At 47.1% G+C, this 16,861-nt stretch overlaps 1 long non-coding RNA gene across 2 annotated transcripts; it reads left to right on the forward strand.

Annotated features, from left to right (window-relative positions):
* Positions 1-434: 434 nt before the first annotated feature.
* LOC103662376 lies at positions 435-13,998 on the forward strand. 2 transcript variants are annotated; one of them, XR_568429.2, is made up of 4 exons: positions 435-2,629; positions 10,905-11,399; positions 12,382-12,818; positions 13,144-13,437. It is a non-coding gene; the product is annotated as an uncharacterized LOC103662376 (long non-coding RNA). The 2 variants fall into 2 exon arrangements; XR_568428.2 differs by lacking the exon at positions 13,144-13,437 and adding an exon at positions 13,552-13,998 and having other exon boundaries at positions 436-2,629.
* The last annotated feature ends 2,863 nt before the right edge of the window (positions 13,999-16,861 follow it).

The following is a 16,861-nucleotide window of genomic DNA, read 5'->3' on the forward strand; positions in this document are numbered from 1 at the left end:
AGCCCAACACCCCCTCCACTCTCCGTGTCCCTCCGTCCCCATCCTTTACTAACTCAGATTCAGTTTCCTGGTCTCTCATTTGCCTTGGTGTGCTTTGCAAAAACTCCCCAAGTGATTCCTAAGTGCAGCTCTGGCTCAGAAAAACGAGTGAGTGAATGAATCAGTGAATGCGTGCAGGAGACATCTGAGCTAATAGAAGAGTTTTATTTGGGACCAAGAAACCGAAGCAACAAAGACAGAGGAGCATTCTCTACGGTTCAGGAAATTGGTGGGTATCGTCTTCTGCGGGGTTTGTCTCCTTTCACTTGAGTGGCAAAATAAACAGCACTCGCTGGGGAAGCAGGAGGTAGTGCTTTCCTCCTTCCTGTGCCTCCTCTCCTCTTTCTAGGAGAAGCCCACAGCTGCGGGGAAACAGGAGTCTGGACTTTTCAGGTTCCAATTTGCAGGTGGCTACTGTTGCTGCCTTATTGTTAGCACATATATTAGATTGGAAATAGAGGTCACGGTAAGGAGGGGGGAAATGAGGAAGGGGGGAAGAGGGAATGAGCCTATTGGGAATTTAGCCATAAATCCCCAGTGCTCAGCTCCACTCAGCAGGACCTTGGAGCCCGAGGAGACCTTGAAGGTACTTAACCTGTGGTCCCCAGGGACTCCGGAGAGTGACAGAGAAAGTCAGGGATGATGGGGAGGAAAGAGATGCAGTGAGCCCAGGGAAGGCGGCGGGAAGTCACCTCTCTTGTCTCATCTACTGCCCTGGAAGGAGGCCCAGCACCCGCTCTGCAGGCCCAGGCGGCCTCTCCTCGGCCTGCAGGGTCCTCCGCAGCCAGCTGGGGACGTGGAGTGATGCTGTTCCCCACGTCCGGGGAACTGCGGACCACCAACAGCTGAGCTCAGGGCGATTTGGAAGAATCCGCAGAACCGGACAAGCATACAGACAACAGCAACATTGCACAAGTGGACCGGAGGCCGTCGGCGCCCAGGGGTCCTCTCTGCCACCATGGACACGTTCTGTACTCGGGTGTGAGCAGTCAGGGAACGAAGTTTACGTTTTGTTTCCCGTGAAGGAACTGAAATGCAAGCAGCCACGATAGCGAGGGGCTGCCTTACGGGATGGCGCGGGTCCGTGCGGCGGGGTCCCCGGTGGGGAGGACGGGGCGCCGTGGGCCCGCAGTGAGGTGGGAAACACCATCCCGGGTCCACACGACGTGGGCACGGATGTCAAGTCCTTGTTGTGCGGGGTGCAGCACTTTGTGAAACATTCCCTCGCAGTGAGAGCCAGGTTCGCGGAGCTCGCTGGGCTCGTGGGCTAATACGGCCCTCGCTCTCCGGGCCTCTCCAGCGCCGCGAGGGGAAGCTGCCACCGGACCCGCTGCACTCAAGGGAGAAACGGTCCTGTGTCCCCATCGCCACAGTTCTCAGAACCTTGCCAGAGAGGAGACTCAAAAAGCAGGGTCTCCTGCCGGGCAGAGGGCAGAGCTGGGGCTGGAACTCAGGGCTGTCCCGCCCGGCTCCCCTGACTCTCAGGCCTGGGAAGCCACCTCTCACATCGGAAGTCCGGACTTCCCTGGGTCAGACTCAGCTCCTCACTTGCTGAGAGCTGTTGAAAATAAATCACTTAGTGTCTCGGAGCCTTACCTGTAAAACGCCGGGGTCAAAGGCCCCTGAGATGCCCAACGGTTTTCTTTTCTGGCTCAGAAGCACTTGTTGTAAGGCACTGAACATCCCCTCCACTAGACACCAGTTTGAAATCAAACGGGCCGTAGAATGGCTTCTCTCTCAGCCCTAATTTCCCCCTCCACACCAGCCGTTTTACTTATTAGTATTAGCGTCACTATTAGAACATTCTATTCTCTGCTGCTCAGGGTGGATTCCCTGCAGGAAAACCATGGAGCAGTGGGCCAGAATCTCCCACAATCTGGCCTTGAAACCAACGGGGTCCCCATAGCGAGAAGCACTTGGTATCATCTCTTTGCCCTACTCCATTGCTTCCTTGCTTTATTTTTCTTCCCTCTTCTCTCTTCCACCCCCCGTCCTCACTTCCTGTCTCTTGACTTTGTCCTCTCTCCACTCCCTCGTCCTACCCAGTCTTCACCCCTCCGCCACCTCTGCCTTCCCTTACTCAAGTGCTGGGAGCTCTGGCTGGCTTGGTTTTGTGCTTTTCCCCAGCCTCGGGCTGAGCCGCACCTGGCAGGTGTGGGGAACAGGGGCTGTCTGGAAAGGTCAGGAGTTTTCCAGATGGGCTTCCTTCTCCACATGCAATGAATGCCTAGCTATGAGAGCTGCTCTTGTGGTTCACAAAAATAAGAAAGGGAAGGAAAAACCTTCCAGCCCGTGATGGATTGAGCGTTTGTGTCCTCCCCAAATGTACTTGTTGAAACTCTGTCACCAATGAGATGGGAGGAAGCGGGGCTTTGGGAGGTAATTAGATGAGATGAGGTCACGGGGTGGGGCCCTCATGAATGGGATCAGTGCCTTTATAAGAATCACAGAGAGCTTGTTTCCCCTCTCTTTCCGCCATGTGAGGACACGAGGAGAAGTTGGCTGTCTGCAACCCAGAAGGGAGCTCACACCGGAACCTAACCAGACTGACACCATGGTCACGGGCCTGTGGCTTCCAGAGCCATGAGAAGTAAGTTTCTGTTGTGCACAAGCCACCCTCTAGGGCTGGGAATCAAAGTGAGGGAGGTTATCCCCTGTCCTCCAGCTCAGAGAAGGAGATCTGCTCCCCAAAGTCAGGGAGATTCACCTTACAGACAGAGGCAGGCAAAGGAGGGATACAGACTTGGGGGACAGGCAGCAACTTCATCAGGGGGGCCCGGAAATCGTCCGCCTGTGATTCTAGGCTTCACAGTCTGGCCGCCTGTCTGTCTGGATGACCTCAGTAGGGTGGCTGCCCCTTGGCCCAGAGACCTGTGAGCCTGCATTTCACATGGGCCTCTGCTCTCCTTCCCCTACTCCCCTTCCCCCTGTACTGGGATGATGAGAGAAAAGCCCTGGCTTACAGAGACCGTGCTCTCCCTGAAGTTTGGGGATTGGCTGCTAGCTAGACTCAGTCACACCTGCTTGCTGCCCCATCCCCTGCCACCCTCCCTCTACAAAGGAGCGCTGTTCCACAGAGATAAGACCTGGGACTCCGCTTGCCTTTGGGGCAAAGGCTGCCCTTTCAAATCCTATTCCACTCTGTTGGGGGGATCTGAGAAGCAGGGGAGGGGAAGATGACCTTGCATGTGTTTCTCTAAGTCTGCAGGGCCAGTCTGGCGAGTGAAACAAACCCTCAGGGTGGGTTCCTGGCTGGTGCCACCACTTACTAGCCTTGGATTCCTGCCAAGCCTCATTGTTTTCATCTGTAAAATGGGAATGGAATACCTCCTTCACTGGGGGGCTTCTGAGGGCTGAAGGGATAATGGGTGCGCTTTTTTGTTAGACAGTGGGCAGGTGGTCTTGTTAGCCTGGAGGCTGGAGAGAATGGGCTCGATGACTTCTTGACGTTACTGCCTTGCTTGGGAATCTCTAACTCTAGAACAAGTTAAGTGAGTCCGGAGATGACCGTGCAATTGGCTGAGGTAGGGGAGGCTTAACAGCTCATTACTTGCGCAGCTGACAAAGCGACAGGGCCCTCCAGCAATTCTGAGACAGCCAAGGGAAGGTGCCGGTAATGGGCATCCCTTTAGCATCCGGAGCGAGATTCTTCTCGGGCATCACGCATCAATTTTCCAGCAGGCGCCCGCTGATTTGGTTTTCACGGTGGTGTGGTGTGGAACGGCTGACGCTGATGCACTGGGAGGAGGAGAACAAAGGGAGCATTGTCACATTTGAGTAATGTCGACACTCAGCCAGGAACAAAGGCGCTTGTTATGCAATAGACATAATGGGAAGGGCCAGCCCAGGGCAGCAGCCTTGAACTGCACAGCCACGGAGCCACGATCTTGCCAAGGGAGAGAAAGCCGGACTAAGTTCAGCTTCCGGCCTTAGGTAACGGGAGGGAAGTGGCTACGCCGACAGAGGCTGGCCAACATTCGAGAAGAGGATTATGTCCAATGACCACCCAGCAGGGCCACGGCGGCTATCACACAGACCTGAGGGTGATAGGCGATGGGACACAGGGCTGTCAAAGAAAGGTGGGTGACAGGCCAGCAATAGGGTGTTCAGGAAGCCAACTGAGATCAAAGACCAAGGCCAATGTGGAAGCCAGGAGAGTCAGAGCTCCCAGCACCTGCTAGTGGAGGCAGCCCCCAGACCCCGATCCTGCAGCAAAAGCCGTCTGTCCCCTCCTCTGTCATCTCTGCAGTTTTAGTCGGATTGGAGGGTGGTGGAGGACTGGGGACAAGGCAGAGGCTGGCTCATGATGAGGGCAGAGTTGCTACGAACCCCCTGAGATGGAGACTTTGTCACGGAGGACAGGAAAGACGGCCCACAGCCCTGTGAGGAGGGCTTTATGCGAAGAAGGGTGACTTCCCGTGTTCTGCTTCAATCGAGGAGAGTTTAGCATAGCAGTAAAATTGCCACTGACGTTGCCACAGTGCAGTGAGCAATCGGGAAGGGGTGTCCGGCGGTTTCTGGGGGCAGGAGGCTTGCTTTTCGTCCTGGAGGCTTAGGAGAAGCTGGTCCTGTAGGGCAGGGGAGGCACAGAACATCTGTCTGAGCCGCAGGTTCTCCCATCTTCTGATCCACCCCTGCGTCTCCTGCTGCCTCACCCCTCAGACCAGACTCAGCCTATGCGGCAGAGGTGGGTGACTTAGCCTTGCAACTTGTCAGAGCAGAGCACGCTCGTCTGAATACCTCCGGGACCGACCTGCCTGCACAGGAGGCTTATCACTTGAGGACTTTCCTGACTAACGTTTTGACCATCATGATGTTGCCTCCTTCTTCACTCTGCTTTTGTATGAAATAAGCCAGCCTTCTTTCCCTCGTTCTGTCTCTGTCTGTTTCTCTCTCTCTTTCACACACACACACACACACACACACACACACACCACAGTTGGAACCTAGCCCTGGACCACATACCTAACCTTGGTCCCCAAATCCTGACGTCTTCGTTGGCGGAGCGCACACACGGGCCGTTTGCATGAGTGGATCGAGACCAGTTATCACCAGGACTCTGTTGTGGTGTGTTGTTCCCTGGCTTGCTGCCATCCGAGGTGTCTGAGGGCTACATTCCTCCGCTGCCGGCAGGCAGAATAAAAGAGGAGACAGAAGGAGGGTCTGGGCTTGTGGAGCAGAGAGCAAGGTGGGCAGAAGCAGGTTTCTGCCTCCTTCCATCTCCAGAAGAGACTAGGGGAATACTGCAGGCATGATGACAGTGGTCCCCACGGCTGAGCACCTGTGAGGAGTGGCCTGGTACACAGGGATCATAAGGACAGGGTCACGCCTGAGGCACTGTGGTATGTGTTTTATATTCATCACTGCATTGACTCAGCAAACCCAGGACGTAAATATCATTCTGATTTTACAAAAGACAAAATAGGACAAGACATCTGCTGAGCCTCACAGGCAGTGGGACACCCAGAATTTCCAGACTCAGACTATTCTGGTTCTAGAATCTTCCTACTTGCTAACCCACCTTGTTCCACTGCTCCCCTGAGACATGGATTTTCAGTGAGCAAATCCCAGCTTCTTCGCCAGACCTGAACCCCAGCTGGGTGTCCATGTTGTCAGCCGGCGGGAGGAGCCAACAAGCCCATTTCATCCCCTCAGCTTACCTTCCCGGGGTTAAAAGTTGGGTGCTCCCTTGCCTCAACCACCTGACCTCAGGGGAAGCGTCTCGGCCTGGCCTGGGTGCCCACCCTCCCTCTGCTAAATGGCTGGGGTGCAGGCAGGTGCCTGGAGGGTAAGAGCCTCAGCAGAGGGACGACTTCTTTCATTTAAAAAAAAAACATGTCTTTATTATAAAAGCAAAAATACTCTCTATAATACAGGTTTTGTTGAAACACAGTATAGGGCAGAGGCTACGAGTGGGGGAAAGCAAGATAGCTTTACCTCATTCAAATAGCAGCACCGTAGTATTCCGCAGACAAACCCCCCCCACCCCATCAGCCTTTCCCCTACGGATGGGCAGTCAGGCCACTGCCTGGTTTTTTGTCACTACCAACGATAGTGAAACAAGCAAATATATACTTAGATGCTGGTGGTTTTATATTTATAGGAGACAGTGTCCAATGTAGAATTTCCAAGCCAACATGTAGGGATGTGGGGTGTACGTGTGCGTGCATGTGTGTGCGTGTGTGCATGTGTGTGCATGTGTGTATGTGTGTGCATGTGTGTGCATGTGTGTGCATATATGTGTGTGCATGTGTGTATGTGTGTGCGCATGCGCGTGCATGCACGTGTGCATGTGCATGTGTGTGCATGTGTGCATGTGTGTGCATGTGTGTGCATGTGTGCATGTGTGCATATGTGTGTGCATGTGTGCATGTGTGTATGTGTGTGCATGTGTGTATGTGTGTGCATGCGTGCATATATGTGTGCGTGTGTGTGCGCATGTGTGTGCATATGTGCGCATGCATGTGTGCATGTGCACGTGTGTGCGTGCGTGCATGTGTGTGCATGTGTGTGTGGTCCTCGTGCCACTGTTACTGTGGCGGTGGTTGTATCTGAAGCGCTTTGATCTTCTCTGTGGGATTACCTAGTCATGGGACTTCTAGGAACAATACTATTTGTAAGAGAATTGACTGTTCTTACTTCTAAGAGAACATTTTTGTAATGTGCTCTTTTCCTCCTCACACATAAAAAATTTCAAACATAAGACCCAGTTGAAAGGATTTTACAGTGAACATCTGTGCGCTTCACTCCTGGAGCCTTCCTCTCATTAACATTTCACTGTATTTGTTTTATTATATTCCCGTCTATCTGTCCAGCCCTCCATCCATCCATCAATCCCGCTGCATTCGTTTCCCACGGTCGTTGTACCAAGTACCACACATTGGCTGCCTTCAACAGATAGGAACATACTGTCTCACAGATCTGGAGGCTCGGGACCTAAAATCAGGGTGTGGGCCATGACGGTTTCTCTGAGGGAAGGATCTCTTCCAGATCTCTCTCCTTGGTTATAGATGGCCATCTTCTCTCTGTGCCTCTTCATGTCATCTTCCCTTGGTGTGTTTGTCTCTGCATCCAAATTTCCTTTTTTAATAAGGATATTGGTTATATTGGAGTGGGGCCCATTTTTTTTAAAGATTCATATATTTATTTGAGAGAGAGAGAGTGCAGAGGGGCGGGGTAAGGGGGAGAAGGAGAAGGAGTCCCAAGCTGACTTCCTGCTGAGCATGGAGCCCAAGACGGGGCTCAATCTCAGGACCTTGAAATCATGACCTGAGCCAAAACCAAGAGTCAGACGCTCAACCGACTGAGCCACTCAGGTACCTAGGAGCACAGCCTATTCTAATGACCTCATTTTAACTTGATTAGCTCTGTAAAGACTGTCTCCAAACAGTCACTTCTGAGTACCCCTGATGGTTAGGACTTTAAGATAAAAATGTTGGTGGGACATAATGCAACCCATAACACCGATTTATTTTCTGATACATTTCAAAGTAAATTTCAGACATCAGTAAGCATCCCCCTAAGTATTTCAGCGAGCATATCATTGAGTAAAATTCTACATTTTTATAGCTTTTTAAATATAAAATTTATGTATAAGAAAATGCTCAAGTCTTTTTTGGGGGACTGGGGGGAGAGAGAGATTGAGAGAATAAGCAGGGCAGGAGCAGAGGTAGAGAGAGAATCCCAGGCAGGTTCCACACTCAGCGAGGAGCCCAGTGCAGGGCTTGACCTCATGACCCCAAGATCATGACCTGAGCCTAAATCAAGAGTCAAACGCTTAACCAACTGAGCCACCCAAGCATCCCCAAGATGCTCAAATCTTAAGTGTACATTAGGAGTATTGACAAATGTAAACACTAGTGTAGCCCAAACTTTTTTCAAGGTATAAGACATTACCATTATTCCAGAAAGTTCCCTCATTCCCCCTTCCCTGTCCTCAAAGCCCATGTAAGTGTATTTCAATTTTTTCCCCGATTTTTAAATATATATTGCCAGTTGACTTTCTAAAATGCTGGCAGAAATTTACAGCCCCACCAGTAATGGATTAAGTGCCCATGATTCTACTTCCCCAATTGTTTTATTGGTAATAATAAGAGCTAACATTCTTGGCTACCCACTTTGTGCAGGACACCATTCTCAGCTTTATTGTTCTAAACGCTCATCTCTTTCCCACAACAATCCTGTGAAGGAATGATTACTACCTTCATTTTAAAAATGAAGGTACTTAGGTACAGAGAGGGCTAAGTTTACACAGCTAGTAATTTGAGATTTGAATCAGGCCATTTGTTAGAATCAATATTCTTTAAATATGTATTTGGCTGATCTACTGAGTGTAAGTGGTATCTCGTTTGTGCTCTAATTTGCATTTCCATTACACAATGAGATTGAAAGTTCATCGGTCATTTGGATTCTCCTGTCCATAAATTGCCGGTTCCTATCATTTGCCCATTTTCCTATCCTGTGGTTGGTCTACCGTATCAATTTGTAAGACCCTTTTGGATATTCAGGATATTATCTCTTTAATAGGTCATTCTAAATATTTTTCCCATGTTATTTTCTTTTCATTTTTCTTTTTGTTTCTTTGTCATAAACTAAAAAGAAAAAAATTTATATAGTTAAATAGCCCATTTTTTTCTGTGTCCCTATATGACTGTTGTGTTTTTAGTATTTTCTTTTAACGGTTCTGTGCTCTTCTAAATCTTGTTCCCCAATATTTTACTTTTTTTTTTTTTTGGTCCCTTTTGGGAATGGGACTTTTATTTCCATTTCCATTTCTCACTGATTTTGTTGAGTACAAAGAAAAGAAATGGATTTTTTTTTTTGTATTTGTCTTGCATCTAGTCTTCATTCCAAGTTATCACTTATAGAAGTTTTTTATTTTTAAAAAATTGAGTCCCTTGGGTCTTTTAGCTGTAAAAGCACTGCAATTTCAAGTAAGTTTTGTCTCTTCTAGTATTTATGTGGGTTATTTAATTTGGGGGACATTAGCTCATTCTCCCAAATATTATTTAATTATTTTGATGATAGCCCTGCCTTGTTCCTGAGTTTAATGGAAATAGCTTAGAATTTCAGGGTTTAATATGAAGTTCACTATTGTTTTAGATATTCTTATTATGTAGAAAATAATACATAAAATGTGTGACACGTATGTAAATAATAAAGCATGATAATAAAATGAATACCTCTGAACCCACCATGTTTTGTTTGCTCCTCTAGCTGCTCTATCCTCTCCTACCTCAGCTCCAAAAAGATAACTAATTTGCTGTTGCTTTTAGAAAAATATTCATTTACCTTTAATGAATTTTAATGAATTTCTTTATTCCTATTTTACTTAGCATTTTAATTAGGAATAGATGTGAATATTTATCAAATTTTCAGAATCTGTTGTTATAACATCTTGGTTTTTCTCCTGATTAGTTGAAACTATACACTAATAGATTTCTTGATGTCAAGCCTATATTAATATTTCTGGAATGGTTCCTACTTGGGTGTGATGTACTGAGTCTTTTCATACCGTTGAGAGATTTTAGCTGCTATTATTGCATTTATAACCTTTTTTTTTCTTAAGTGAAATTAGTCAATATTTTAATGTGGTATTTTGGTATTAAGTTCAGCTAGCTTTATTAGTCTTAAAATAAATTAGAAACTTTCCATTTTTTCAATGACCTGGAATATTTAAAATAACATAGAATTGATCAGTGTTTTAAAGGTCAGATAGAACTTGCCTATAAATGCATCTGAATATAGAATTGTTTTTAACGTCACATCTTCAGTTGTCTTTCCAACTTCTTATACAGTTAAGTGTTCAGATTTCTGTTCTCTCTTTGGGCCAGTTTTAGAGGTTATTATTTGACTGAAAGAATCATCCATTTCCTTTAGACTTTCAGCTCTGTGGCACATAATATTCATTTATTGTATATGTTGGATATCTGTGGTTACTTAGAGCCCTTTCCCCTAGTATCAGGTACATTGCCCTTTCTGTTCTGTCTTTAATCAACAAGGCAGGGATTATCTTATTTCATGATTTTTTTTCTAAAAGCCCCAGCTTTTTGACTGCTTACTCATCTAATATTTTACTGTTTTCCATTTCGTTAATGTAAACGTGTACTGTTATTAATTAATTTTTCTAGCCTCTTTTGGTTTATTTTGTTATCATATCCTCTAATTTTTTAAAGTTGAATACTTACCTAATTTATTTCCAGTTTCATTAATAGTAAAAGGAGAAATTTAAGACCATTGGAATTTCTGTGAGTAGATTTAGCTGGATGCACTTTGACGTGTAGTATTTTCTTTTTTTTTTTTTTTTTTTAAAAGATTTTATTTATTTATTTAACACAGATAAAGACAGCCAGCGAGAGAGGGAACACAAGCAGGGGGAGTGGGAGAGGAAGAAGCAGGCTCATAGCAGAGGAGCCTGATGTGGGGCTCGATCCCATAACGCCGGGATCACGCCCTGAGCCAAAGGCAGACGCTTAACTGCTGTGCCACCCAGGCGCCCCTGACGTGTAGTATTTTCTTTTTGGTTATTTCCTAGTTATGATTTAAATGTGGTTATTATTTAAGAGAGTAACGACTGTACCTGAAATTATAGACACAGAAGTGTACCTTACTTTCGGTTAGTTGTTACATCATTAGGGTTTTATTTTTGGAAGGAGAATGAGTTGTTGAATTTCAGATTTTTAAAGATTATGGTCAGAGAATATGACTTATTACAAGTCTTACATTTTGTAATTTGTCAAGCTTTGCTTTGTCCCAAATACCTGATGAATTTTTGCAAATGTTCCGCCGATGTAAAAATAATATATGTTTTCTGTATTTGGAGGTATTAAATCAAGTCTGTTGCTGTTTTCTTCACCATTTTATAGATATTCTGTACCACCTTAGGAAAGCATCCTCTCAGAGCACCCTGAGCCGTCTGACTGCCGCCTGACTAGCTGCTGTCACCCGGGGAGGAGGCTCAGCCCCAGGGACCAGGACCGCAACCCCCAGCAGGGGGGAAACCCCGAAGATCTGCACCTGGAGCAGCAGGAGCTGGGAGTGATGGTGGGGGGAGAGGGGTTCACCCCCCAGGGCCAAGAAAGGCATCACAGCAAGATTTGGGGACAATAAAGAGCTCAATGTAAGAAACGGATAGTTTCATCAGCAGGAATGACAGCGAGGAAGCTGTACGAGTCCACCCTGCTGCCACGAGGAAGAATCACCCCAGAAGTGTCTCCGTGGTGTAGGAGGGGGAGAGAGCATGGCCTTTGCTGCTGTTGAGGAGAAGAATGTGCAGAGCCACAGCTCACTGGCCCCGGTGGTCTCCAGGGCAAGGCAGTCAATACACAGCAGACCCTAACCGTTCTAGCAGTCACCCACAGGTAGGATCCGCACAGAATTACAGCAAGATTACCACACTTACCAGTGGGAGCAGGGACGGAAGGAGGATAGGGAATGTTCCAGAGGTTGGGGCTCACAGCACCAGCCCCACCATAGCCCCGGTTCCCACCTGCCCCAGGCAGAGACCCCTCTGGTGCAGACCACAGTGCTCCAGCCCACCCGTGCAGGGAGAGGGGATGGAGGGGCTGACAGCCAGAGGCCAGGTAGACCAGCGACATGGCACTGGTGTTAGAGGCCACCATTCTGCAGGGCCCCCTGGCCAAGACAGAAAGGATGGCAGTGAAGAAAGTAAGGAAAACCGAGGAGCGCAGACCCAAGGTCAGCAGCCACCTCAGTACCCACACCCCTGCAGAAAACCCTAAACCATAGGATGGCAAGGAGACAAAAGCAGCTCATCTACCAGCTGAGAACCCATCTGCTCCCTTCCAAGGCTGAGCGGGGCGGGCTGAGTCATTGCCCACCTCCCAGGGCTACTATCATCGGCTGTAGTCAACCAAGAAGAAGAAATAAATATGAAATTTCAGCGATAAACAATGAACAAAAGATTACAGGCGAAGACCTTAAGTGCTTGCTTTTCCCCCATTGACCGGATCACTAGAACGATCTGAAATATCTATGCGTCTTGGAGTTTTAATTATTTTTATCTGCAGGTGTCTCTTCTTGATAATTGCAAACGTGTTTTGTTGTTGTTTTTCTTTTAAGCTTGTTTTTTCTCAATATACCCTTAAAGGTTTTAACATTTTTTAATATCTGGTAAGATTTTTAAGAACATTTTTCATTTGTAATAAAAGTTTTAAGTTGATTTTTTAAAGAAAGTCAACAAATTATAAGCGCCTGTTAATAAGGTCTTAAATAATAATTTATTTTTATTTTTTCCACATTTTACATGACAAGATTTATTAAACACTGACTGTAAGAAATGACAGTTCTGTTGCTGAAACAAAATAACTTTTCTTATCACAGATGCCCTTACAGAAATGACGTTATGTAGCAGGACCAAGTGATGGTCAGCAATGGGGAGTTCACCGCATCCGCATCTAGCTCTCTTGCCTGGAGGCAATCACCTGCAGACACCCACTTACAGCCACAGTCCTCACGTGAGAAACTATGTACTGGCCATCTGTAGCGAGTCAAGTACTGGAGGGGGCGCGGGGCTGCAACTCTCTGACTTCATAGAGCGGCTAACGAGAGAGGGAGACAAAAATCAGTCAGCCAATCCACCAAATCCAATAAACTGTGAGATGGGCAAGAGCACCCAATCCTCCGGAGGAAATTATATTTGAGCGTAGACTTGAAAAGGGAGGTAGGATTAAACCAGGAAGCAGCTCAAAATTTTTTAGCCAGAGAAGAGAAGACGTTGGTAGAGCACTTTGGAAGGTCTTCAATAAGAATTTTAAAAAGTAAGTATCCTCTCTATTTCTCTTCCGTCAAGAGGTTCTTCTTTAAAATTATAAAGCAGTGTTGCATTTTATCAGAAGACTTTTTTCCATATCTGTTGTGATAGTCACATGAGTTTTATCCTTATCCTATTAATAAGATAAATTATGTTGATTTTTTTGAAGGTTGAATCAGTCTTGTATTTTTGCATTAAACTGTGCTTATTCATGATATATATCTTTCTAAAAATTGTTGAATTTGGTTTCTAAAATTTTTTGAAAATGTTTGCACTTACGTTCAAGAGAGGGATTTGTTAACAATATTCCTTTCTTTTACTATTTCTGTCAGGTTTGGATATCAAGGTTGTGTGCAAGTTGGGAAGTGTTCCATTTCTTTATTCCTTGTGATTGTATAAAAATTCAAGTGTTTCTTCCATAAATTGTTGGTAAACCAACTGATAAACCATCTGGATGGGAAGTGTTACGTGTAGAAATTTTCTTTTTTTATGACTAATTCAATTTTTTCATTCCTATGTAGAATTATTCAGCTTTTCTTCATAATTTATTTAATTGGATTCTCTTGATGGAAAAGTTAATTGCTCTCAATTTTCACTGTTACAAGGAATGCTGCAATGAACACATTTATACAAATATTTTGCAAATACATATAATATATTTTTATAAGATAAATCGTTACAAGAGGAATTGCTGGATCACAAAGCATGAGCATTTTTCGCTATGTTTGTTTTGATAACAGATCCTCTCCTGAAGAAGCAGCATCGGGGAGAGAAATGCCCTCCGTATTAGTTATTATGCATAACAAATTATGCTAAGACTTGATGGCAAAAAATAATAATAAACACTTATTATCCTCACAGTTTCCGTGAGTCAGAAATTTGGGAATGGCTTAGTCGGGTAGTCCTGCCTTGGGACTTCTCATGAGATGGTCATCACCCTGTCAGCCTGGGCTGTGTCCTCTGAAGGCTGGTCTGAGTGCGGAAGACCCACTTCCAAGATGGTGGACTCACGTGGCTGGCGAGTTGTTGCCGGTGCCCGATAGAGAGACTCCGTTTGTCCCCCACTCTGGACTCTCCGCAGGCTGTTTGAATATTGTCCTAACATGGCAGTTGAATTCCCCAGATGAGGCAAACAGAGACAGACAGACAGACAAGGAAGCAGCCATGCGTTCTGAACTAGCTTGGGAAATCACACACCATCTGCCACAGTCTATTCTTAAGAAGCAAGTCACCGATTGATTCTGGCCCACATTGAAGGGAAAGGGAATTAGACTCCTCCTTTTGAAGGATCGAGTGCCAAAGAAGTTGTGAGCGTATTTTAAAGCCATGAGAGCCTCTCTGTAAGCCTAGTTGAAGTGGACTGATCTCCTTGGCATGAGCTTTCAAAGAAAATGTTTTGAAGGCAAAGTTCTCAGCCCGTTGAAGTCACGGAGGCAAATGGAATCAGCAGGTGAGAGTTTAGAACTGGGCCTACAAGCTGCCGAGCACCTGCTGCCCTTAGTGTCCAGTGTCCTTAGTGTCCTGGCTGCTCTCCAGGCTCAAGATTTATGTCTTAATTATGTAAATGGAGCGATTATGCCATCAGGGGCTCTGGTAAGCTAATTACTGAACAAGAAATCGATGCTGAAGTCAAGATGAATGAATCCCAAGGCTCCCAACACTCTGACTGTAATTGCAATATTGAGGAGCTCATTTCCACAAACTGTGCCAGAGAGCTTTGCAGGGAAGAGGGCCCTTCTCACAGTGATTGATCCATTGAAACCCTGTCCAAGCTTCCTTCTCTCATGGATGCTGGGGGCTGGAAACAATCCTTAGCCCCCCCCCCCATCCCGTGGCCACCTCTGCACTCACCCAACCAGCCTGTAATAGCTCGGCCTCCAGGAAGTGGCCCCTGGATTATTACAGCCAGTACCAGTGGTGCAGGCAGGACTTCAGCGACAGCATCAGCTCAACTGGACGTGACATGTGCATTGGGAGGACTGAGGCAGGGTGAGAGGGTTTCACTGGGGCCCCTTTCTTTCCAACTCTCCTCTTTGCATGAGATGTCTGATTGTCCCTGACAACGGACAAGACTGGACAGAGAGGTCCCCTGACCCGAAAGGCCCCTGGAGGCACAAGAGCGCCTACTCTATCATTGTCCACTCTTTGCCCTCCCCCACTCCCACATCACAGTGCTCTGGACTCTGTCTCTCTCATTTTATGTGGCTATTTTCCCCGCAAGTCCAAATTGCCTTGTCTTGCCCTCAGCTTTTATCTAGCGCTGCTCTAAGAAATAGCCATGTGTAATCTGGTTCTGCAATTATTGTAAAAATACTGTTGAGGACCAAGACTGGTACATCTGCAACAAGATGATGAGGGAGATTTGTCTGGTGTCCCCAGATCGTGGCTAAGGTCCAAACCAGGGCAGCGGACAGGAGGCACTGGGGAGCTTGCATTCTAAAGACAGCTGCCCAGGAGCAGAGCCAAAGCATCCTGGCGATAGGACGGAGTGGTTTGCAGCCGCAGGTTTAGGAAGCAGCGTCCACCTTCAACCCACCCCCCATCCTGACCCCTGCTCCTGTACTCTTGCTTATATAGGTAGAGGACCGGACAATGTGGGGAGGTCGCGTCAGAGCTGCCAACCTCACAGTGTCTGTGGTGAGAGGCCGTTCCCTTTTCTCCCCATCGGAAGACATACGTTATCTCAGAGACCATCAGTTACTTCTGGCCTAGAGATTTTTATAAGAGGCCTATGGAGGTGGCTCATGCCAGCAGGAGAAGAAGCTCTAGATGCCTTTGAGAGGAAAGACTTGAGGTACCCCCATCCCACCTCCCCTCAGCCCTTGGAGTATACAGAGGAAGTCCACAGCATTTCCTGTGGTTACCCCTAAAGGAGTGTAGAATGTGGAGGGTTAGGAGCTGTGGGCTGCCCAGATAATTGTCATGACAAGTGAGGAGAGCCTTCATCCAGAAAGGGTTGAGGGCCATAGTCCCAGGTGAAGGGAGACTGTGGCTCTTCCTCTCTGAGGGGGTCCTTGTATGAGGCGAGACCCAGGTTGAGTTAAGCATTCATCCAAACCACCACCCGCCATCCACATGGACGCAGCCACCTCAGTAGGCTCCACTAGCCTCACATGGGACCAGAACCAGGCCAAGATGGGAGAGCCCTTCTTGCCACCGCTGGCCCCCCGCCGTGCTGAGATGCCTCACACCTCCCCATCCCCTCTTCCTGCCCCTAAGCCCAGAAAGCTAGACAGATAAGAGGGCAGAGAGAGCGCAAGGTGTAGGAAGAGCCCACGCTGCTTCTCCCACCTCTGGGTCCCAAGAGCCTGTCTGTCTGCAGCTGGGGGCCTGGGGGAGGAAGAGCTTTGAATCAGATACGGATTTGGAGTTTTAAACTGACTCGACTGAGTTTTTAATAACTGAATGTGACAGGAACATTCACTTTCTGCCCAAAATACCATTAAGTGATGGGGAAAAGGGATTCGACAGAACACAGCAGAGAGCAGTGACTGGAAAAAATTAACTTTCGTGTTTATACCCTACTGAGTTGAGACTTTTCAATAACCCAGTGCACATCATTCCGGTCAGCACTCCCTAAATAAAGCCGTGTGCAGGGAAATTAAGCAAGGCTACCCAGGGCGTGAGGAAATGAGCACACACACAGTGGAGTACAGGTAAGCTAGGAAGGTCTTTGGAGGGTTCAATTTGGCAATATGTGTCATAAGCCTTGAAAAGTGCATCCTTTGACCCAGCTGTTTAATTCTTAGAGATATATTTATTTCTTGTTCAGCAGATTTTTATAGAGTTCCAATTATGTGCTGGGCCCTCTTCCAAGTCCATTGACCAAGACAGACTGAATCCCAATCTTTATGGACATTACAACTCAGTGAAGGGGAGACATAGGGAAACAGATCTGACTCCCACTCTGGCAGAGGGAAGCCAGGCGGCGGTGGCCAGTGCACGAGGGACAGCTGACCCTGTCGGTGGCGGTGATGGGGAGGACATGGTGTCAGGGGAAGCTCATATGAGGCAGCGATGTCTGCAAGATGATTAGGGGTTAGCTAAGTG

Source organism: Ursus maritimus, unplaced genomic scaffold, assembly GCF_017311325.1.
Source record: "Ursus maritimus isolate PB19 unplaced genomic scaffold, ASM1731132v1 scaffold_16, whole genome shotgun sequence".
In the NCBI taxonomy this organism is placed as follows: Eukaryota; Metazoa; Chordata; class Mammalia; order Carnivora; family Ursidae; genus Ursus; species Ursus maritimus.